Below are 25328 nucleotides of genomic sequence, written 5' to 3'. Positions count from 1 at the left end.
CGCAACTTAAAGAGCAGCTTTAAGTTTATAAAACGTTCCAAACGGTAAGCAATTGGCATGCCCAGCTTCTAAACGGTCAGCAGTGTTGATACTATGTTAAATCCACTTCAGAGATCATTTTCCCACGTTCAAGATCTATTGGAAATGCTGATCAAAAATAATGGACAGATTGGAGGTCATTGTCGGAAGTAATTTGGTTGACCAGGGGCCCGTTGCAGAAAGAGTTGCAATCAATCGAAACTCTGAAAATCATGCGAAACTTTATTTTCAACCAATCAACAGCGCGCATTTGGGACTTGCGATTGATTTTTGGACTTGCGTTTAAACGCAACTCTTTCTGCAACGGGGCCCAGAGTGACACTGCCTTTTGGATTCACAGATTTGGATAAAGGCTATACATGTATTTTGCCATGAACGGCTTTTGACAATAGATTCTCTGCGTTATAAAAAGCGTCTGCGAAGTGATTGCTAAAATGCCCGACCCTGTAAAAACGTTGGTGTTAAAACTGACACCACCAATTGATGTTAATAGAGGACCACACCGTGAGGAGTTAAAATTACACCCTAGAGATTAAACATAACACCAAAGAGTGTAAATGTAATAGCAAAAAGTGTTGTAATATCACCTATAGGTGTAAAACTAACACCACCAATTTAACACCGGTGTAAAATAACTGGTGTGGTCCTCTATGTACATCGGTTAACACCACAGTTTTTGCTGTGTACGACTATCAAAAATATAAAATTAAAGACATTGTAAGAGAAGGGAGTGGGACACTTTGAACATAATTGCCGGCTATATTGACAACGGGGATATAAAACCTGGGCTCCGTGACACAAAAGTTTGTGAAGGATTGCAAATAGGAAAGAACCGCACTGATTGGTTCCTGGTCAGTATTTAAAACCAAATGCGCGTGCAACATTGATATTGATTGGCCAGTTCATTCAGCGATCGATCGCTAATCTGTGTGTTACGGAGCCCAGGTTATAATGACATCATAGAAAGTATTAGGATCCTATACCGTGATCATTCCCGAAAACCTAGCCATAGAAGGGGGCATAAGACGGAGAGAGAGAGAGAGACGGAGGGAAGTGGGTGGATAAGACCGAGAGAGTAAGAAATTATCAAAAGTTAGGGATTCTATAATTGACAGCGATATGAAAAGACGGGAAGAGATAGGGGAATAGAGAAAGAGGAGGGAGATGTGCAAGAAGTGTAGACGGAGAGAGGACTATGAAGGGGGGAAAGACAAAATACAATTAGGACCAAAAGGGGGAAAAACGGAAAGAAAGAGATGGAAAGGGGGAGTACAGGAATTTTCCCGAATTCCGAGAAATCCCGATCATTTCGGGAAATAAAAAAAATCCAGAAAATTTCGGGAAATCAGAAAATTGCAATTAAACTGCAATTAAGCACACTCTTAAATTTTGGGGCAACATACTGTTCACACCAATTGGTTAAATAAATTATCAATCTCTGGGTAGTTTTCAACAAATACTGTATAATTTTCACCCCCCCCCCCCAAAAAAAAAGAGTTTAGTAACTTTCAATATTCATGTTTTACTTAATGAATTGTTTGCCTCATACGACGTAGCTGGAAATTTTCTGCTCTCGATCTGGGCTTGCATTTTGTAATTATGTTGCAATTTTCAAAAAAAGTGCATCCGAACAAAAAAAAATTAAAAGTTAAATTGACCTAATTCAGGCTAACCTTTTTATTGTCCGATTTTCGTTAAAATAATTTGAAAATTCCTGGAAATGTCTCTATAGATCGAATTACAGGAAAACATGGCTCATTTACAACAAATCATACTTTTGTAACTTGCTTCCTTTTGCCAAAGTACGGCAGAATATCCCACGTATTTAACTTCGACACACACACACACACCCTCACCCTAACCCTCATGAAAGGTGAAAAGGTGTAAGTTTTCACCGTTTGAGATGCATGATATCTTACACTAAAGTTTAAAATTTACCCGTACTACATGGTTCACCTCCACACTCTTGAGGGGGTTAATATCCTTGTAGCTATGTGCACGTTATAAAGGTACACAATTGTACTCATTAGCTCCCCATGTGCTATTGTACCATCCCTGGGTTCTAATTCGAACCCATATTTCCTAGTGATGCCCAACTTTAAAGGGATGCTCAGGGCTGAAGGTAATTTATATCCCAACAAATGGAGTAAAATTCAAAAAGGAAAATGCTTAAAATATGACCCGAGATCGGATTGAAAGTAACGAAGTTGTCATGCTTTTTTAATTTAATTTTTTTCATTATTATGGTGAGAAAGTTCTAGGCATGTCTTCATGAATACTCATTAGGTGGGGTGATGTTGTAATTTCCCCGCTTGTTCTCTTTTAATCTATTACATGATATAAGTTGATCAGGTTTATCCAATTTTTTTTCTCCCAAGAACTTAATCAATTGGTTGATAAATAAATAAGTGCATTATTTTATTGCTGAATTTTTTTTAGTAATAGAAACACATCATTACACATTTATAAAAAAATGAAACAATTATAATATGTAAACAACATAAAAAAAGTTGTGGAAGTGTCGTCATCAGCCCACCTAATCAATATTCATGAAGACATGCCTAGAACTTTATCCCATAATGCAAATCTCTAATCTTTGTTATTTGTTATCCGATTTTGATGACATTTTCAGCATTTTGCTCGGTGAATGTTACTCTTGTTTAGCTAATATGAATATTTTCAGCCCGGAGCATCCCTTTAACTTGGCCTACACAAAATATATAACACTTTGAAAAACTGATCGAATGCTGCTTGGCCAAGCAACCTAATAATAGTGCAGTGACCAGCTTTATCTCGTTCCAGAGGATATCAAAATTTGTCCCGGAAACAATCACGATTTGACGATGGACATATTCATTATGTAACATCCCTCTTCTATGGGGCCCGTATGCTGGTAGGTCCATGCAAAGAGTTACGATTGATCCAATTAAATACAACTAATATGTAAACCAACAACTTAAACATCTAATCTGCAAAATTGTCCGGGGGGGGGTGGGCAGTCAAATATATTGCTGTACACACGCGTGACCCCCCAAAAAACGCGTTTAAAGGGTTGTATTTTTCAGTTTTGGACGCGGGCCGCGCGTTCACTAGTTCAGGTTATCAAGAACACCGATCCCCCCCCAAAAAACGGTAGTTTTGAAAGACTGATTAATGGTCAATCGCAGGGTCAAACGTATTAAGGGTATGTTTTTCGAAAGCTTTTTCTTTAAAGACTGGTCAAACGTGGTTAGCGTATATTTTCCCCAAAATTTTCTCCCCGGGGGTCATATTCTTGCGACAACTTGTTTAGGGGCCAAAATGTGTAAATATACATGATATAATTGAAGCCTGCGAAAAACCTGTTTAGGAGGTTATTTGCACACAGAAAAAAAACTCGTTTAGGGGGTGTTTGGAAATAATTTGGCAACGAGTGTACACGTACAGCAACATATTTGACCGCCCCCCCCCCCCGGAAAATTTTTCAAAATGATGTATATTCATATATTTACCATTCTCCTGAAGATTTGTTGTGATCTTTATTTTTACCAAGGAGATTGTGCAATTTTTTTGTAGAAAGAACAATGGCATGGATGGATTTCCATACAGTTGTAATCGATCGGATCAATCGTAACTCTTTGTAATACGGGGCCCTATATAGCTGATGTAACAATGCATTCATTATCTCACATCATTACATGAAGAGTTTACTTGCAAAAGGGGTTACGTCCACTTTTGACCATTCCGAGAGAAACCATGTTTTTATCCTCACTTACTGCAATATTCTCATGAAAAACTAAATTGTCATGATGCACTACCCTATCATGTGAACATAAAATTTGGTATAAAAGAATTCTACCTATCCTCTATTTTTTCTATATATCCTTTTAAAAATCATCATTGTGGACCTTACCACTTTTGCGACTAAACTGAAATGAATCCAATCTATTTTGATTAAAAGATACGGTGATTTTTCTTTACCACTTTTATTCACTTTTCATGTGAGTTACAAATTTTCTTTGTTTTCATCACAGCGATTAAAAATGTATAGGTTTGAGACAGAGAACGATAACATTTATGAAGAATGGACCTAACCCCTTTTGACAAATGAGCTCTTCAAAAGAGTTAGTTTGCAAAAGGGGTTAGGTCCATTCCAAGAAAATCATTTTTTCTAATACTTCTATATTACATATTCTTATGGGGAACTTAACTTTCATGATTCCATACATGCATACCATGACAACATAAAATTGGGAATAAAAGAAATCTACCTTTATTCATATTTTCTTTTCAATATTCTTTTCCAAAAAAAAAATCGGTGTGGATCTAACCCCTTTTGCAACTAAACTGAAATGGACCTAACCCATTTTGAAAAAAAAGGATTTTTCTTTCCCATTTTTGATCACTTTTGAATAGGAATTTCAACTTTTCTTTGGTATCATCTTTATATAGAGCTACTAAGAATTCATACATTGAGAAAAAAAATCAAATTTGATGAAAAATGGACCTAACCCCTTTTGCAAGTGAGCTCTTCATATACGTTACGTCGAAGCAGGGACCTGAGAGGTCTCACTCTCACGAATTGTTTCCGCAAAAGCGTGGGATTACATAACCACGTAGAAAGGTGATGCGGTGTCACGGACACGGTTGACTCTGTCCGCACGGATCATTGCCACAGAAGCGCCCAGTAGTATGCAGAAGTCGAATCCAACTTCAAGCTGAGTGTACGCATGTGCCTCTGTCAAGCGGGAATCAAGATCAACGAACAGATTTTTTTTCGTGAGTGGTATACTTTGGGATACATTCATTTTCATTGGAAGGATACTGATTGCTGTTCTAGCTAGCTGAATGAAGAGTACTTTGCTTTGATTGTGTTGATTGCTGAAGGTAAGTAATGAGTTTTGTATCGAGGTGAGAAAGAAACATTGCCGGTCTCTATGAGGATATGGAAGGAGGCTAGGTCCTTCTTCATCAGCTCTCCTCTTCTCGTCTCCTCATCTTCACGACTGCGCACGCGCAGCTGTCCGCTTCTTGACAATTAACACAGAGCTGCCGACCATTAGTCACAATTTTTAGGATTTTCTTGCCAAATTATCCCGTAATGCTTTGACATTAACTATTGCGCTTTTGAGGTAGAATAGGTAGGCGGGCAGACAATAAATACACACAAAGTAATACATTGCGCATTTGTTAAATTTGCTTGCCTGACGTACTACGCAAGGTACTGCTTCACATGTACATAGCACCCTGATAAATATACTTGATAACCATTATGTAAGGTTGGCAAAACATGGCATTCATGAGCATTTTGCATCTGTTTAGTAAATTACCTCTTCTAAGAAATTTAAAGTACTTCATTAATTGCACGTATAAAATTGTGACTTTTATCACAAAACTATGACTTTTAAGTTGCTGGATTACTTTTATTAAAACGGTTGGCAGCTCCGACGATGATGTTGGATGATAATAATGTTTATATTTTATTTTATAGAGTGCCTTCATTAATAAAACCATGTTAGAGATTTGTTTCTCACAATCATTGAAGGGGAATGAAACCTTTGGAACAAATAGGCTTGTGTAGAAACAAAAAAATCAAAGAATAAGAATAAAGAAAGTTTGAGAAAAATCGGACAAATAGTGAGAAAGTTATGAGCATTTGAATATTGCAATCACTAATGCTATGGAGATCCTCACATTGGCAATGTGACAAGGATGTGTGATGTCACTGATGAACAACTTTCCCTTTGGTGGACTATAAAATACCCTCAAAATGTCTCTTTTTGCTTTTTCTTATGATGATACAAACTCTTTATCCATGATGTATTCTTAAAAAAATATGTTTTACATGACCTCATGTAGACAGAACACATGATTTATGGATAGATATGATAAAAGAGGCAATTCTAGTGAAAAATATACTAAAGTAATGGGGAGAGTTGTTCATAAGTGACATCACACATCTTTGTCGCATTGCCAATTTGCTATCTCCATAGCATTAGTGATCGCAATATTCAAATGCTCATAACTTTCTCATTATTTGTCTGATTTTTCTCAAACTTTCGTTGATCTGTTTCTTTGATTTTTCTGTATTCACACAAGCTATCCCTTTCCAATGGTTTCATTCTCCTTTAAAGGAGAATGAAACCATTGGAACAAGATAGCTTGTGTGAATACAGACAAATAAAGAGAAAGTTATGAGTATTTGAATATTGCGATCACTAATGCTATGGAGATCCTCCCATTGGCAATGAGACAAAAATGTGTGATGTCACTAATGAACTCTCCCCATTACTTTAGTATATATTTTACTTAAAATGCCTCTTTTATCTTATCTATCAGTAGATCATGTGCTCTTTCTATAGAAGGTCACGTAACCATATTTTTAATGAATATGTAATGGATAAAGAGTTTGTATCACCATAAGAAAAAGCAGAAAGATACATTTTTGGAATGTTCTATATTCCAACAAAGGGAAAATTGTTCATAATGACATCACACATCATTGTCGCGTTGCCAATGGGAGGATCTCCATAGCATTAATGATTGCAATATATAAATGCTCATAACTTTCTCATTATTTGTATGATTTTTCTCAAACTTTGTTTGTTCTTATTCTTTGATTTTTCCTTTCCGACAGAAGCCTACTTGTTCCAAAGGTTTCATTCCCCTTTAAATATGTTTTATTCTAGATATGAGTACATGGTGAAAACGAAATGTCCCTCGTTGATTTGAAAACGTAATGGCGAATATAAGGCAGGTGGTTTACATGCAATGAGTATAGAGACGATTCGAGCGAAAAATCTGGTTCCGAGAGAAGCAAAAGAAGATTAACAGAAAATACAAAAGAATTGCCATACTACTCTCTTTTTTTACGCAAGGTCGCCATATCCCTTAAAGATAACCATTACAAAAAAAATTTGAATAAAAAAAAATGAAGAAAGGAAGAAATGCTGAGAATTTGATAAAAAAATGATAATAATCGGATGTGAAATAAGAAAGCTATATTTTGGAAGTTCTCCTAATTTCACAAAACAGTAAGACCTACATGCTGATACTAATATAATCATGATAATAATAACAATAATGTTAATAATATATTCCACCATGCTTATATATAGTACATATCACTTCCAACCGTGTCCCTATGCGCCACTGGAGTACAAATGGGGAGTCCATGTCTGTTACCCTACCCCTCATGTATGGAAATACGTGGTACAGAAAAAATAACGCAATTTCGGAATTTGAAACTGCGCTACTCGCTATTTTTTAAGGCTTATTCATGATTTTGAGTGTGGATTTTGGATGATTTATGGAAAAACGAGGTACGGTACAGAAAAAAAGACGCAACAACCACTTGCCCGATCGGGCAATTGACTTTGAGAGGTGCTTGCCCGCACGTCATTTTCACTTGCCCCGGGCAAGCGGGTTTGTCGCGCCCTGCCTCCCCCCCCCCAAAAAAAAAGTTCCCCGACTTAGTCGACCAAGAAAGAATTAAAATATGAGAGTGGAAGTTAAGGAATTTAACAGTGGTATAATAGGAAAAGATTTGTGATGCACATTTCTAAATATTGTGTCAACATTTATTACAGGATGAGAAATAAAGAGGAATTAAGATATCGTTGTACTTGTTTAGTGGTCTATTCTTCAGAGAATACATTTTAAGGGTACCCCTATTGTTCCCAATACATGCTAAGGGTAGGGTAGGATTTAATCTGCTATTGTCTGTGCATCTGACCCCATGTAATTTTGCAAATAAACCTTTAGGTAAGCAGTTCAAAATATCGAAATGAGAGTCAGTTTTATACTTTTAAGTAATATTTCGTTTTTGCTTATTTCCGTCTCCAACTCAGGAAAACGAATTGACGGAGAGTACATTGATTCCCATAGACACACGCCCGCATACAGTGGACACTCTTATAGGGATGGGCCAGGCTGGAAATATTTATATCTCAATAAATAGTGTAAAAGTCACAAAGCAATATACTGAAAATTTGATCAAAATCGGATAACAAAGTTATTAAATTGTACAAATTTGCATAATTCCGGTGAAACAGTTCTAGTCATGTATTTATGAATATTTATTAGGTGGGATGATGATGTCATATCCCCACTTGATCTTTTGTACTTTATTACATGAAATTATGTTTATTTAAAAGAATTTCTACCAAGAACTAACAATTGGATTGATAACTGATTAAGTGCAACAGTTATTTTGTGCCGCATCTTATTTCATCATAATGGAGACACATCATTTAAACATTTATGAAAAAATGAAAAATTTATGATTTCATGTAATAACATTATAAAAAATGAAATTGGGGATGTGACATCATCAGCCCACCTAATGAATATTCATGACGATGTGCATATAACTGTTTTCACAAAATATTGATAAATTTTAAAATTCAATAAATTCGTTTTGTCATCCGATTTTGATAAAATTTTCAGCATTTTGCTCTGTAAATTTTACTCTATTTTGATATAAATATATTCATCCCGGACCATCCCTTTAAACACAAGTCATTACTTGATTCTCCAATTAGTGAAAGGACACCATTAAAGGTCAAGTCCACCTTAGAAACATGTTGATTTGAATCAATAGAGAAAAATCGGACAAGCTCAATGCTGACATTTTTATCAAAATCGGATGTTAAATAAGAGTTATGACTACTTGAAATTTCGCCTAATTTTCACACAATTTAGTCACATGCAAATGAGAGAATCAGTGATGTCCCTCGCTCACCATTTCTTTTGTTTTTTTATTGTTTGAATTAAACAATATTTCAATTTTACAAGATATGACAATAAGGACCAACTTGAATGAACCATAAAATTTTAAGAAATGATAATTCCATATGTTCAGGAAGAAATAAAACTTTGTTTCAAGGAAAATGAGAAAAAAATTAGAATATTTCATGTGTCATATTAATCATGTTAATAGTGAGTGAGTGATGTCACCATCAGTTCCTTCATCTGCATATCGATCGCGGGATGTGCATATAACTGTTTAGTGAAATTAAGCGAAACTTTAAAATGTCATAACATTCTTATTTTACATCCGATTTTCATTTAATGTTCAGTGTTATGCTTGTTGGGATTTCTTCTTTTTATTCTTGCAATCAACTTCTGTTCGAGTGTACTTGTCCTTTAAAAAAGTGTTTTGTAATCGATTTCTTTTTAAGCCATCATGGTCAAAAGATTGGAAACGAGCCAGATAGTCTGCGGACATGAAACCCAAGTGGCGTTTCAAATTCAACAGATCTGTCCTCGGAGAGATACAAGTTAATGTTTCAATTCAGTGCAAGCCGACGTTGGTCTGCTGGGCAAACCCCTTCACTCGAATCAAGGGTCTGAATGTGCAGCCTACTCATGCCTTGTGTACATACTGAAGGCTGAACAGCAAGTTTTGTATGTGCTAGTCTTTGCCGGGAGGCACACTAATTGATCAAAGTTCCAATGCAGACTAGGCCGATGTCTCCATAGGTTTCAACAATGAACCCCATTATAACCAAGGGATCGCGGGGTCCCCCCCCCCCAAATGTCACGGTCCCTTTTCTTAACGTTTATGGTCAAACTTTTTGTCGATTTTAGCTCCTTCCCAAAAGACCATGATTTGGTAACATGCTTAGGCGGCGGAAGCGGAGGACGGGACCCCCCCCCCCCTCCGAAATTTCAGGTTAAGCGGTCCTCCTCAAGAATTTGTTGAACGATTGAAATATAACAAATTATATTTATTGATATCAGCATAATACAGGAATGCATTTCTTGACATCATGAAATAGAAATTTACTTTAAATGTGTTTGTCATACACTTCAAAAATACCGGTGTTAATTTAACACCAGCTCGGCAGCTATATATGAAAGACCAGAGATTTGTTGAAACAGCACCACTTCGGGTTTATGCTAGCACCGGATTGGCACTTAAACAACACTAATCAGTGTTAAACCAACATCGGTTTGATTCTAAACTGGTGCTGCTTCAACACTTACTGGTGTTTTCTGATAGATACCGGGCTGGTGTTAAATCAACACCGGTGTTTTTGCTGTGTACGCCGCGTCGCTGAAAACCCCGTAGTACAGTGCATCCCAGAAAAAAAAGAAACCGATATTTATCGATGATTTATCATAACTTAATCACAAATACAATCAACAAATGACCTAGCATTGTAAAGCTTAGAATCTCCTCTTTCATCTGAAATTACTTTGATTATCTCTCATTCACGCATCAATGGTCAAAAACAATGGGCAAAAACAATACTTAAAAAGTATTTCACTTTCATTTCCTCAAATACAAATATGGTTATGCTAATTCATTATAAGTATCATCCGTAGTTTTCTAAAAAGATGCAGGGCTATATCAAGACTAGCAATTTAATAAGAAAAAAAAAATAATAATAGAAAAAAAGGAACGAATATACAAGAAAGGATTGAAAAAAAGGGAAAACATAAAAATAAAAATGAAAATAATATTAGTCAATAAAAATGCTACCCAAGTCTTTATACAGTGAGTGGCAAAAATAGTCAATTATGACTTATTGCCAAATAAAAACAAGGAATGGAATGGAATGGGATCACACACCCTGCACTTTTGATACCTGGATGAATGGAGAAATTAGAGTAATGAAAAATCAAGGCTATCTGTGGGCTATATACACATGTGACCTTCTCATGAACAAGTATCTGCCACGTATTATCACAGTCATCATTTTAAAACACCTAAGACAATTGAAATATGCAAAAATGCAATTAGTATAGAGACGATTCGAGCGAAAAATCTGGTTTAGAGAAGAGCAAAACAAGATTAACAAAGAATACAAAAGAATTGCCATACGACTTTCTTTTCTACGCAAGGTCGCCGTATCCCTTAAAGACAACCCTTACAAAAAAATTGCTTTGAATTAAAAAAATGAAGAAATGCTGAGAATTTGATGAGATAATGATAATAATTGGACGTGAAATCAAAAAGCTATATTTTGGAAATGTCCGTTACCCTACCCCCCCCCCCAAAAAAGTTCCCCGACTAAGTCGACCAAGAAAGAATAAAAATATGAGAGTGGAAGTTACGGAATTGAAAAGTGGTTTAATATGAAAAGAGTTATGATGTACATTTCTAAATATTGTGTCAACATTTATTTCGGGATGAGAAATAAAGAGGAATTCACACTCGCTTTGCTCATTTGAGACCTTAAGGATATTTGGTCACCATTTTGTGCCCCTTAATTTTTTTCTAGCTGATTTGCGTATCCGGGGCCCTGTTGTACAAAGAGTTACGATTGATCCGATCAATCGCAACTATGGACGGCCAGCAACGTCAACATCTGTTATGCATGTTTGTTCAAAGTATTTCCTAGCTGTGATGTATATTCGTGCATTCTTTGTTTTCTTGAAAATTCACTGCGCTTCTCTTTGCATAAAAAGGACATTGTGCAAATTTTTCGTAGAAAAAGTTATGACACTGATGAATTTCCATAGAGTTACGATTGATTGGATCAATCGTAAATCTTTGTACAGCAGGGCCCTGGTCTTTGTGCAAATGAGGGATTCGATGACATTAACCACTTACTTTATTATTATTATATGAAAATTGAAATACCTTTTTCCTCATTATAACGGGTTAATTGCAAGTAGAAAATAAAATCACCATTTTTGTCAAAGCAACGATGAAAAGCAAAAAAGCAAATCAGAAGAGGTGTCAAAATTTTCTGCTTTGTCAAACCAAAAAACCCCTATAATTACACATTTCGGTGTTCAAATTCATTTATTTCAACAACTAAAACAAATAAGTCAACAAAGCTGTTAAATTCCCATTATGCAAGGGAAAACGAGAAAGTGGGTCAGTTGCATAAAAAAGCTATTGCTTATGCTAGGCTTCTGCATAGTTTTTGCATGATTAATAATCCGTATGCATCATAAAAAAATGAGCGAGCAATTGCTAATTGCCTGCTAGCATTTGCTTCCCGATTAAGCTATTGCTAAAAAGCGTATGCATAAAGCGAGTATTTTGCTTGAGCATTTAAGCTCAAGACGTGGGGGGGGGGGGGGTCACTTCCATTGGCGAGTAGATACCATGCGTGACAAAAAAGAAAAACACGTAAAAAGTATATCTTTTTTCAAGGTCTGAAGGTAGGGCACGTTGCGTACGTAACGTAATAAGGATGTCAAATGCACTAAAATAATGAAAAAAAGGAGATTTGCGAGGATATTAAAAGACTATACTTTATAGATGGTGTAGTTTCTGCCCAACACTTTGTGTTAATAGGGTCCGATTTCAGCGATAAAAGTAAAGGTAAAGCTGACGTCCGTTAGATAACAATTAAGATATCCTTGTACTTGTGTAGTGGTCAATTCTTCAGAGAATACTTTTTAATGGTACCCCTATTATTCCCAATACTTGTTAAGGGTAAGGTAGAATTTTATCTGCTATTTTTTGTGCATCTGACCCCATGTAACTTTCCAAAGAAACCTTTACGGTAAGCAGTTTAAAATCTCAAAATGAGAGTAAGTTTTTACTTTTTAGTAATATTTCGTTTTTGCTTATTTCCGTTTCAAAATCAGAAAAACGAATTGACGGATAGTACCGTGAGTATCAATCTCCTTGTGTATCAAAACTCCAATGGAACGAATTAAGAGGTCGTTGATTAATGGATATTAGTCATTTGGAAACTGCATGAATGATTTCGCTATGACACAATGATTATCATAGACCAACGCCCGCATGCGCGTTTCCGTTTTACACCCTGGCGAAGGCATTTTCCGGAAAAGTAGCCAAAAAGCGACTAGTGAAGAGTCTACACACGTCACTGGTTGCATGCAGCGTGCGACACAGGCGAGTCCACCACCGCATGCAATTTGCACAGTTACTGATCAGAGCACAGAGTTCCTCGGCACTTTATGTACAGAGAGAGCGGCAGTCAGGAGTGAAATCCGAACATGCTTTTGCAGTCGCGTTGTTTATGATTTTTTCTAAAATTTTTCTAAAAATAAATTAACTAAATGAATAGAATGACAGACAAAATCAAAATAAACAGATACTTATAATGGAAAGACAAATTGAAGTTTGCTGGATTGATACACTTAGAAGCTGCCGAAAGATAGATATAGAAGACTGATAAATAGATATAGACAGATAGATAGATAGATAGAAATAGAGAGAGAGAGAGAGAGAGGTGGATAGATAGATAGAAAGAGAGAGAAAGAGGGAGAGATGGATGGATAGATAGAGGGAGGGGGAGAGACAGAGAGGTCGATATATAGAGGGAGAGGGGAGAGAGAGAAAGAGAGAGAGGATAGATAGATAGATAGAGGGAGAGAGAGATGTTGTAGATAGAAATATGGACGGACAAAGAGAAAGAGAGAAAAAAGACAGATGCTAGAGAAGGAGAGAGATAGAGAATTTGAGAGACAGATAGATAGATGTTAGATAGATAGAAAGATAAAGAATGAGAGAGACAGAGAAGATAGACAAATTAACAGATAGATAAATACAGATAGATAAATATATAGATAGATAGAGAGAAATAGAGAAAGACAGACAGATGGATAGATAGAGATAGATAGATGAGAGATAGATAGATGTTAGATAGATAAAGAGGGAGAGAGACAAAGAATATTAACAAATTAACAGATAGATAAGTTAAAAAAATAGATAGATAAATAGATAGAGAGAATAAGAGAAAGACAGACAGATGGATAGAGAGATATTAAATAGATAATTAAAGAATGAGAGAGACAGAGAAGATTATTAACAAATTAACAGATAGATAGATATCTTATAGTTAAAAATAGATAGAGAGAAATAGAGAAGACAGACAGATGGATAGATAGATGGATAGAGAATTTGAGAGATAGATAGATGTCAGATAGATCAAGAATGAGAGAGAAGAGCGACAAATTAACAGATAGATACTGTAGTTACATAGGTAGGTAGAGAGAGAGAGAAATAGAGAAAGACAGACAGATGGATGGATAGAAAATTTGAGATAGATAGATATTAGATAAAGAATGAGAGAGACAGAGAAGATTATTAGATATATAGATACTGCAGTTACATAGATAGATAGAGATAGAATTTGAGAGATAGATATATAGACAGATAGAGAGAAAGACAGACATCAGCAAATCGGCAAGGCAAATGATCAAGGCAAACATTCGTATTGAACCTGGAAAGTATAAGCTCAGCTGCATTTGCAAGTACGGTATAATATGTTCTGCGGATAACTTCGGTGCGGACTTTGGATCGCGCGCCCAGCTGATAATGTAAACAAACGTAGACGTAGACTCTTCACTAGTCGCTTTTTGGCTACTTTTCCGGAAAATGCCTTCGCCAGGGTGTAAAACGGAAACGCGCCTCCCGCATACAGTGTAGACTCTTATAGGGATGGGCCAGGTTGGAAATATTTATATCTCAATAAATGTAGTAAAAGTCACAAAAAAATACTGAAAATTTGATCAAAATCGGATAACAAAGTTATTAAATTTTACAAATTTGCCTTATTCCTGTGAAACAGTTCTAGGCATGTATTTATGAATATTCATCAGGTGGGCTGATGATGTCATATCCCCACTTGTTCTTTTGTACTTCATTACATTAAATTATGTTTATTCAAAAGAATTTCTGCCAAGAACTAACAATTGGATTGATAATTGATTAAATGCATCAGTTATTTTATGCAGCATCTTATTTCATCATAATGGACACACATCATTTAAACATTTATGAAAAAATGAAACATTTATGATTTCATGTAATAACATAAGAAAAAGGAAAGTGGGGATGACTGTGACATCATCAGCCCACCTGATGAATATTCATGACGATGTGCATTATATCTGTTTTCATAAAATATTGATAAATTGTAAAATTCAATAAATTCGTTTTGTCATTCGATTTTGATGAAATTGTCAGCATTTTGCTCTGTAAATTTTACTCTATTTATTTAGATATAAATATTTTAAGCCCGGACCATCCCTTTAAACACTTGATTCTCCAATTAGTGAAAGGGCACTATTACAGGTCAAGTCCACCTTAGAAACATGTTGATTTGAATCAATAGAGAAAAATTAGACAAGCTCAATGCTGACAATTTTTTTGCAAATCGGATGTCTTAGGTTTCGCTTAATTTTCACACAATTTAGTCACATGCAAATGAGAGAATCAGTGATGTCCCTCGCTCACCATTTCTTTTGTTTTTTTATTGTTTGAATTAAACAATATTTCAATTTTACAAGATATGACAATAAGGACAACTTGACTTAACCATAAAATTTTAAGAAATGATAATTCCATATGTTCAGGAAGAAATGAAACCTTGTTTGAAGGAAAATGAGAAGAAAATTAGAATATTTCATGTTTCATATTAATAGTGAGTGAATGATGTCATCATCAGTTCCTTCATCTGCATACCGATCGCGGGATGTGCATATAACTGTTTAGTGAAATTAGCAAAACTTTAAAATGTCATAACATTCTTAGTTAACATCCGATTTTCATTACATTTTCAGTGTTATGTTTGTTGGGATTTTTTTATTATTCTTGAAATCAACTTTTGTTGGATTGGACTTGTCCTTTAACAAAAAGTGTGTTGTAATCGGTTTCTTTTCAAGCCATCATGGTCAGAAGATTGGAAACGAGCCAGATAGTCTGCGGACATGAAACCCAAGTGGCGTTTTAAATTCAACAGGTCTGTCCTCGGAAAAGTACAAGTTGATGATTCAATTCAGTGCAAGCCGATGTTAGTCTGCTGGGCAAACCCCTTCACTCGAATCAAGGGTCTGAATGTGCAGCCTACTCATGCCTTGTGTACATACTGAAGGCTGAACAGCAAGTTTTGTATGTGCTAGTCTTTGCCGGGAGGCACACTAATTGATCAAAGTTCCAATGCAGACTAGGCCGATGTCTCCATATAGGTTTCAACAATGAACCCCACTATAACCCCCTATCATGTAATAGTACAAATGTCACGATTCCTTTTCTTAACGTTTATCATGTTTATGGTCAAACTTTTTGTCGATTTTAGCTCATTCCCAAAAGACTGTACCTGCTGCGCGAGATCCATGATTTGGTAACATGCTTAGGCGGCCGGCGGTAGCGGAGGACGGGACACCCCCCTCCGAAATTTCAGGTGAAGCGGTCCTCCTCAAAAATTTGTTGAACGACTGAAATATAACAAATTATATTCAATGATATCAGCATAATACAGGAATGCATTTGTTGACATCATGAAATAGAAATTTACTTTAAATGTGTTTGTCATACACTTCAAAAATAATTTAACACCAGCTCGACATCTATATAGGAAACACCAGAGATTTGTTGAAACAGCACCACTTCGGGTTTATGCTAGCACCGGATAGGCACATAAACAACACTAATCATCCTTAAACCGACATCGGTTTAATTCTAAACTGGTGCAGCTGCTTCAACACTCTCTGGTGTTTACTGATAGAGACCGGACTGGTGTTAAATCAACACCGGTGTTTTTGCTGTGTACGCCGCGTCGCTCAAGACCCCGTAGTACAGTGCGTCCAAGAAAAAAAAACGAAACCGAGATTTATCGATGATTTATCATAACTTAATCACAAATACAATCAACAAATGACCTAGCATTGTAAAGCTTAGAATCTCCTCTTTCATCTGAAATTACTTTGATTATCTCTCATTCACGCATCAATGGTAAAAAACAATGGGCAAAAACAATACTTAAAAAGTATTTCACTTTCATTTCCTCAATACAAATATGGTTATGCTAATTCATTATAAGTATCATCCGTAGTTCTCGAAAAAGATGTAGGACTATATCAAGACTAGCAGTTTAATAAGAGACCACACATCTGCACTTTTGATACTTGGATGAATGGAGAAATTAGAGTAATGAAATATCAAGGCTATCTGTAGGCTATATACACATGTGACCTTCTCATTTACAAGTATCTGCCACGTATTATCACAATCATCATTTTAAAACACCTAAGACAATTGAAATAAAACACCTTTAGTACCAGTAATAAAATCTTACCAATGAAAAAGAAAAATACGGGTTGTGCAGCTCTGCATTGTTAAGTGTCAGTCTGTCAGTCGGCGGCCATAATCTTTGGGGGGGGGGCACTTCCATTGACGAGTGGACCATGCGCGACCATCAGATCTCAAAAAGAACACCCTAAACAAGTATTTTCCATATTCTGAAAATGCACCCCTTAACAAGTATTGGCGTGTGACACCCTAACCATAACAAGTATTGGAAACAAACGTTACTCTTGTCAAGTAGTCCCTGAAATGAACCCCTAAACAAGTACTGTACAGCGATATTTTACTGTTATGTCACAGTTACGTCGGTCGGTTGACGGTTTTACCTTTACATAATTATCATTTGGTTTGGTATGGCCCCACACCTCGCGCAAATCGGACTCTAAAAGGACATTTTTTGTAAAACATTTTAATTTTGTTTTATCATCCCCGAAAATTGGACCCTAAACACGTAGCTTTCCTAGCGAAATAGATACCCTTTTTCATTATTTTTGTGTTTTTGACACCCTTATCACGTTACGTACGTAACGTGCCCTATCGTGAAAAGGACATCCTTTTTACGTGTTTTTTGGGTCGCTCATGGTATCCACTCGGCAATGTAATTGCCCCCCCCCCCCCCCGGTCCATAATACATCTTCATGCATGATATGAAGTAGTATTTTATGATGTGTTGTGTTTCGAATATCGCGTCTGTTCAATGTGCCGGGCATTCAACTCTTTCGCGCGTGTATTCGTGCAAAAAGGTGAAGTGTGTAGACCAGTTCGTGGTTTCTTCATCATGTTCATGGACAATTTTGGTCAAATGGCATACCAATTATTTCATTATGATAGGCAAATTTCAAAACAAGATATTACTTAAGCATGCCTTACATAGCAGGATGAAGAAATTGAATAGACCAGTAAACTAGAATAGCACATCAATGAACATTATATGAAGGTATTTGTAAGTTGCATTTCTACTTTGAATGATTTGAATTGAAAATGAAATAAATGAAATGAAATGCAATGAAAATGAAATGCATATTATAAGTTGTACAATGTACTGTGAAATAACAGTCGTTCTTGGACGCATTGTGGTTTTTCGTGGATGTAAATGAAAATCAAATTTCAAAGGATATATGAATAATGAAGACATCTTAGCTGGTGCTTATCTCATTGGATTTTAAACCACCATGTAACTCGAGTACCAATGACCATGATGACCTTCCTCTGATCATGTGCAGAATCTTCTGATCATGCGCAGAGAGAAACTACGAACTGGTGGAACACTAACATTGTTATGGTCCAGAGTAATGAATTTCATGACGTCTTATATAAGCTCAGGTTATTCACCTAATATGACCGTGGTTCCTATCTCGTAAATGATCTCACCAACTTCATCATAAGACCATGCATTACACTGTAAAAACGTTGTGTAAAGTTTTAAGCACGTTGTTTCAGCCGAAACTTTTTTAAACAAGTTGTTAGAAAGTTTGAACAATTACAAAGACAGTTTGTAAAACTTGTTGTTCGAGTGACAGGATTAAACAACGTGTTTTTATTACACATTACAATAAGAGTTACCATGGCTCAACTTCCCCTATGATGGCTGGCTCAAATTACCCCAGTCCCAACTTCGTGCGATATTTTCACATACACACATTTCTTATGCATCCATCATGTAAAAGACTATGAAAAGAATGAGAATCCATACTTGGACGAAAAGTATTTTTCTTATTTTTTTAAATTATATTTAAAGACGTGTGTGGAAATAAATATTGATCTATTTCACACCCTCTTTTCCTTTTTTTGGCTGATTTTTTTTTTTATTTTTCCCTCTAAAAAGTACTTTTTGTTTCAAAGGTGAAAACAATGTGGTGGGGTTAAGGGTTATGTAATGGGTCATCAAACATGACACCACCACAATGTCTGACTCATTCATGGATTCACGGGCCTAATTACTAGTGGCAGGCCATAGATATTCATTCTAGCCAACCCATTGCTATTTTTTTTAATTTTGATATGGCTGATTGACAAAGTGTATGCATATGATTGTCCATCTAACACTGATTCTATTTTTGGTAATTACTGAACTTCCTTTTCCCTAATTGGGAAGAAATATCACCAATTCGGGACTATATTTTGACTGGCGGAAGGATTAGGGCTATTTTGTTGTTTGAGTTGATGAATCTGCTCCCCCCGAGGGTGTCCTCAAACACGCCAATTTATTTTTAAAATGAGCCTGTCGAGGGACCCTTTTCTGGTCAGATATGGATTGCCAGATATAAATCCTATCCACTGGTAGTAAACATTCGACCCCCGAATTTCATCCTTATTTTCATGAATTTTTTAAAGTGCCAATTTAACACATGAGTCTATGGGGAATGAATTAGGCCTGTGAGACCTCATTACTGGCCTGGGATGGTGGCTCAAGTTACCCCTATGCTCAACTTACCGCGCCTTCCCCTATACTAGTAGTCTGTTTGTTATTTCGGGGGATTGTTAAATAAAATGGTAATGACCGTTGACTATAAACTTGCTATTTCCTTCTTAATAAAGTCATGTACCAGCATGTGTTTATATGTCCCATGGATCATTCAGTTGTTCCATCTCTTTCACGCATTCTACTCGTTTGTCCACTCCGTGTGATTATCCTTTGTTTACAACTTAATAGACCAGTTCGTAATTACTTCATGGGCAATTTTGGTCAAATGACCTTTCGTTTCTTTCATTATGATAGGCAGATTTCAAAGCAAGATATTACGTAAGCTTGCCTTGCATAGCAGGATGAAGGAATTGAATAGACCAGGTGACCAGAATAGCACACCAATGAACGCTTAATGAAGGTATTTGTTGCATTCCTACTTTGAATGCATATCTTAGCATGTTGCACAATGTACTTGACAAACTGTGAAATACTAGTTGTTCGTGGAAGCATTGTTGTTTTTTGTGGATGTAAATAAAAACGACAATTCGAAAGAATATATGAATAATCAAGACATCAGAGTTGGTGCTTATCTCATTAGATTTTAAAGGACCATGTCACTTTAGTGCAAATGACCTTCTTCTGATCATGCGTAGAATATTTGGATCATGCGCAGAAAGGAACTACGAACTGGCTTAAGTTATCATCGCGAGCTACCTCGCATAGACCTATAATTAATTTGTAACCTCTGTACTAGAAATTATTTACCAGAGCATTTTGTTGCAACGGATGTAGGCTATGTCCTACATTAATCGAGCTGCTACATAAAAAAGAATACACAGACATTCTTATCGATGAAAAAAAAATAGAAGGACGGCTCTGCTCAGCTTTTATGTCATGACCTTGATGACTCACGTATTTCGTTACACAATATCAAAGAGGTACTCCGGGCTGAAAGTATCGGTATTTGAATATATAGAGTAAAATTCACAGAGAAAAAAAATGCTGAAAATTTCATCAAAACCGAATAACAAATAACAAAGTTATTGAATTTTAAGGTCTAGCTATATTTTGTGAACATCGTTATAATGCACGTCACCATGAATATTAATAAAGAGGGCTGATGATATCACATCCCCACATTCCTTTTTCTTATTTTATTACATGAATTCATAATTGCTTTATTTTTTCATACGTATGTAAATAATGTGTCTCCTTCGTAATGAAATAATTAGTTACAGCAATGAACATCTAATGCACTAAATCAGTTGTCAATCCATTTTATTCAGTTCTTGGAAGAAACACAATTTGGTGATTTTTATTTCATTTAACAAAATATAAAATAACAAGTGGGCATATGACATAGATTTGCTCATTGTATATTCATAAAGACATGCCTCGAACTGTTTCAAAGGAATAATGCAAATCTTTAAAATGCCATAACTTTCATATTCCTTGTCCGATGTTGATCAAGTTGACAGTTCCCACATCCACGATCTTTACCACGGGGATCTTAAAGGAATGGTCCGGGCTGAATATTATCTATATCCCGGGGGGCCACTTCCATTCATGAGTGGATACCATGCGCTACCATGGGGTCTCGAAAAGCACCCTTAACACGTAATTTCCATATTCTGAAAATGTACCTCTTAACAAGTATTGGCTTGTGAAACCCTACCCTTAACAAGTATTGGAAACAAAACGACACTCTTGGCGAAAATTCCCTGAAATGAACCCCTAAACAAGTACAGGAATGTTTTATTGTTACTGGTCCTTCGGTCGTCGGCTTTACCTGATTTGGTTAGTACGATTTCACCTTCTACACCTCGCGCAAATCGAACTCTAAACACGAAGTGTTGGGGCAAAAAGGACATCCTTTATAAAACATTTTAAGTTTGTTTTATCATCCCCGCAAATTCCACCCTAAACACGTAATTTTCCTAGCGAAATAGAAACCTTTTTTTCATTATTTTTGTGTTTTTGACACCCTTATCACGTTACGTACGTAACGTGCCCTATCGTGAAAAGGACATCCTTTTTACGTGTTTTTTGGGTCGCGCATGGTATCCACTCGGCAATGTAAGTGCCCCCCCCCCCGGGTTTATATCTCAATAAATTGTGTAAAATTCACAAAGCAATTAAAATGCTGATTTTTTTTATCAAAATCGGATAACAAATGACGAAGTAATTGAATTTCATAGATTTGCATTATTCCGGTGAAACAGTTCTAGATATGTCTTTATGAATAATCATTATGTGGGATGACATCATATCCCCACTTGTTCTTTTGTATTTCATTATATATGAAATTAGATTTTAATATTCATGTTTATTTTTTCCGAGAACTAAAAAATGGATTGACAACTGATTTAGTGCATTAGTTATTTATTGCCGCAACTCATTTCATCATAATGGAGACACATCGTTACACATCTATGAAAAAATGAAACATTTATGATTTCATGTGATAACATAAGAAAAGGGAAAGTGGGAATTATGACATCATCAGTCTACCTAATGAATATTTACGACGATGTGCATATAACTGCTTTCACAAAATATTGATAAACTTTAAAATTCAATAACTTTGTTACTTGTTATCCGATTTTGATGAAATTTTCAGCATTTTGCTCTGTGAATTTTATTCTATTTATTGAGATATAAACATTTTTAGTGATAGTGTTATTCGTACAAGCGTTCAGTCATATCGAATATTTACGCCATGATTAGAACAAAAACGTTCTTAAAGGTATTATTTAACTTTGTGAGCAGCCGTTAAAAAAAATCTCAAACCAAGATGAAACATGTGTACAAGTGCATGTATTAAAACTAAAAAAAACTTGAAAACAACCATTATTGAGAATGAAAAGCTAAAAATACAAGGCAAAAACCAATCTTGCAATAAAGGCGTCTTAAAGACACTTGACTAGAACACGTAAGTGTAAGGGATGAAATAAAGATGATGTTTCCAGTCACTTTATAGTTCACTTTTGAAGCACTAAATAATGATTTCCGGACGCGATTTTTCCTGGGCTACATTTTTGTAACATATCACACACACAGGTGACAAGTGTGACCTAGCTCAGATTTAAAAAAGGAAAATCAATGTTAGCCAATCCTAACACTGTATAGCTGTGCTTCAATAAATCCCTTGTGAAATCCTCTTTATTTCACTTAAAGTGTCTAGACCTTGTTAAGTTATCCGTAATTGATGATGCTGAATAATCCCCCTTTTCATGACTGAATGTGATCAATGAATGCATGCTTGATCAAGCAGATATATTGTATCATAAGAGAGACACGGAGTTGATCGAGTTTTTTTTAAGACATTTTTCGTATTTTTTTTCTTGTTACCTCAGTGGCAGAGCTTTAAGGGACATGGACAGACCACGCCTTCCTATGATTTTCAAGTTGATTAGCGAAAAGATGATAAGAGCTAAAGTGGGAAAAAGGAAGAAAAATGGAAATAAAAGAAGGAATTTGTATATAAAAAGCGAGGTCAAGGGGGGGGGGTGTTGCAAGAAAATATTTGCAATAATAATAATATAATAATAGCTGCATTTATAAAGCGCCTTTTGCCTGAGGATACAAAGCGCTGCTATTATTACCACGGCTTTAGCTCGAGCTACCATCACCGGCGCTCAGTGCATGCAAGGAATTAATCCTGCCGGGTACCCATTCACATCACCTGGATCGAGTGCAGCACAGTGCGGATAAATTTCTTGCTGAAGGAAAACACACCATGGTTAGGATTCGAACCCACGACCCTCTGTTTGAAAGGCGAGAGTCAGAACCACTAGACCACGACGCGCCCAATCAATCGCAATTCAATCGCAATTATTCTGTTGCAATTTTACAATTGATTGATCACTTTTAACTATAGCAAATCAGATTACACTCCTTGTTTTAATCGCAAATTTACAATTAGTTACACGGCATATGCTTGATTTCGGGAACGTAAATGACTTGCAACCGATCGCAAGTTTCTTGCAACGCCCCATAGGTCATACACTCAATATTCACGATGTTACTCCAATTGACCCTTGGAAAGACAAATTACTTCACCATTATGCCCCCGGCCAACCCCTTATAAGGAATATCCTTACGTACGGTACCCCTTTGTAACCTTATAAACTGTAAAAAATTAAGTGCTACTTTAGCACTTACAGTGATTACATAGTGACTGCACTACGAGTACTGATTTTTAAATTAAATCAGCACTCGTAGTGCAGTCACTATACAAGCACTTTAAGTGCTAAATTAGCACTTCAAGTTTTACAGTGTACAAACAATATCCATGATTGATCTCTTTGATTTCCTACAACACAATACTAATCAATTAACATGACGCTTGCGGATAGAAAATGATAAATGAATGTAATGTATTTTAGATGAGCTGTCAGATATACAATCGTAATCCAGTGGGATTAGAAGGAGTCTAAGGGCCATTCATCCATTATGCAATCAGCCTTCTCCTAATATTAGGGGAAATAAAATCAATCTGTTTTACTTGTTTCATCAATCGGGTTTTTTAGGGGGGGGGGTAATCTATCAGGCAATTGGAGGTCATACATAGTAAGCAGAGCTAGAAGCGTAATCAGCTGCAAGGGCATGGCGTATATATATATATATATATATATATATATATATATATATATATATAGATATAATTACTAAGAGGAAGCAAAAAAAATACATGGAACCACGCCTGAAGATTACCCAATATGGCCCTTATTATTCCGTTAATATGTCAGTGATCCTACTTAGTAAGGCCAAAGTTGTTCGTCTGGCACTTGGAATCACGCGACTGAATATCTGCTTTCAATTGCCTGGTCTTCAAGTGGACACTTGCATGGGAAGACGAAAAAAAATTGATTAGGCAATTGTGGCCGAGGTCATTACTTTTACTCAAGCTGTGGTCGTCCAGGATCATCTGGCTATCTAGATCAGTGTGGTAGATGCGGGAGGGAGTGATGAACAAGATCATAAAGGGGTGGAATAGCTACTTCTAACAACCTTCTGGGGGAGGGGACCAGATCATGCAGGGATGGATCATACCTCTAACTACTTTTAAGGGGGAACAGGGTCATGGAGGGATGGATGATACCTCTAACTACTTTTAGGGGGGGGGGCAAGATCATGAAGGGATGGATCATACCTCTAACTACTTTTAGGGGGATAAAGATCATGAAGGGATAGATCTTACCTCTAACTACTCTTAGGGGGAACAAGATCATGAAGGGATGGATCATACCTCAACTACTTTTAGGGGGACAAGATCACGAAGGGATGGATCATACCTCAACTACATTTAGGGGGAACAAGATCATGAATGGATGGATCATACCTCAACTACATTTAGGGGGAACAAGATCAAGAAGGGATGGATCATACCTCAACTACTTGTTGGGGGAACAAGGTCATGGAGGGATCGATGATACCTCTAACTACTTTTAGGGGGGGGGCAAGATCATGAAGGGATGGATCATACCTCTAACTACTTTTATGGGGATCAAGGTCATGGAGGGATCGATGATACCTCGAACTACTTTTAGGGGGGGGGCAAGATCATGAAGGGATGGATCATACCTCAACTACTTGTAGGGGGAACAAGATCATGAAGGGATGGATCATACCTCTAACTACTTTTGGGGGAACAAGATCATGAAGGGATGGATCATACCTCTAACTACTTTTGGGGGAACAAGATCATGAAGGGATGGATCATACCTCTAACTACTTTTGGGGGAACAAGATCATGAAGGGATGGATCATACCTCTAACTACTTTTGGGGGAACAAGATCATGAAGGGATGGATCATACCTCTAACTACTTTTGGGGGAACAAGATCATGAAGGGATGGATCATACCTCTAACTACTT

At 36.3% G+C, this 25328-nt stretch overlaps 1 protein-coding gene across 1 annotated transcript in view; it reads left to right on the top strand.

The window, feature by feature from the left end:
• The first annotated feature begins 4632 nt into the window (after positions 1–4632).
• Positions 4633–25328, top strand: part of LOC121417328 (low-density lipoprotein receptor-related protein 1-like) — a 36586-nt gene continuing 15890 nt past the window's right edge. The window contains exon 1 of the mRNA XM_041610998.1: positions 4633–4905. The gene's annotated coding sequence lies outside the window, so the exon portion shown is untranslated. The remainder of the gene's footprint in view (positions 4906–25328) is intronic.

This window comes from Lytechinus variegatus, chromosome 6, assembly GCF_018143015.1.
Source record: "Lytechinus variegatus isolate NC3 chromosome 6, Lvar_3.0, whole genome shotgun sequence".
NCBI classification, from domain to species: Eukaryota; Metazoa; Echinodermata; class Echinoidea; order Temnopleuroida; family Toxopneustidae; genus Lytechinus; species Lytechinus variegatus.
This window is presented reverse-complemented; position numbering and strand designations above follow the sequence as displayed.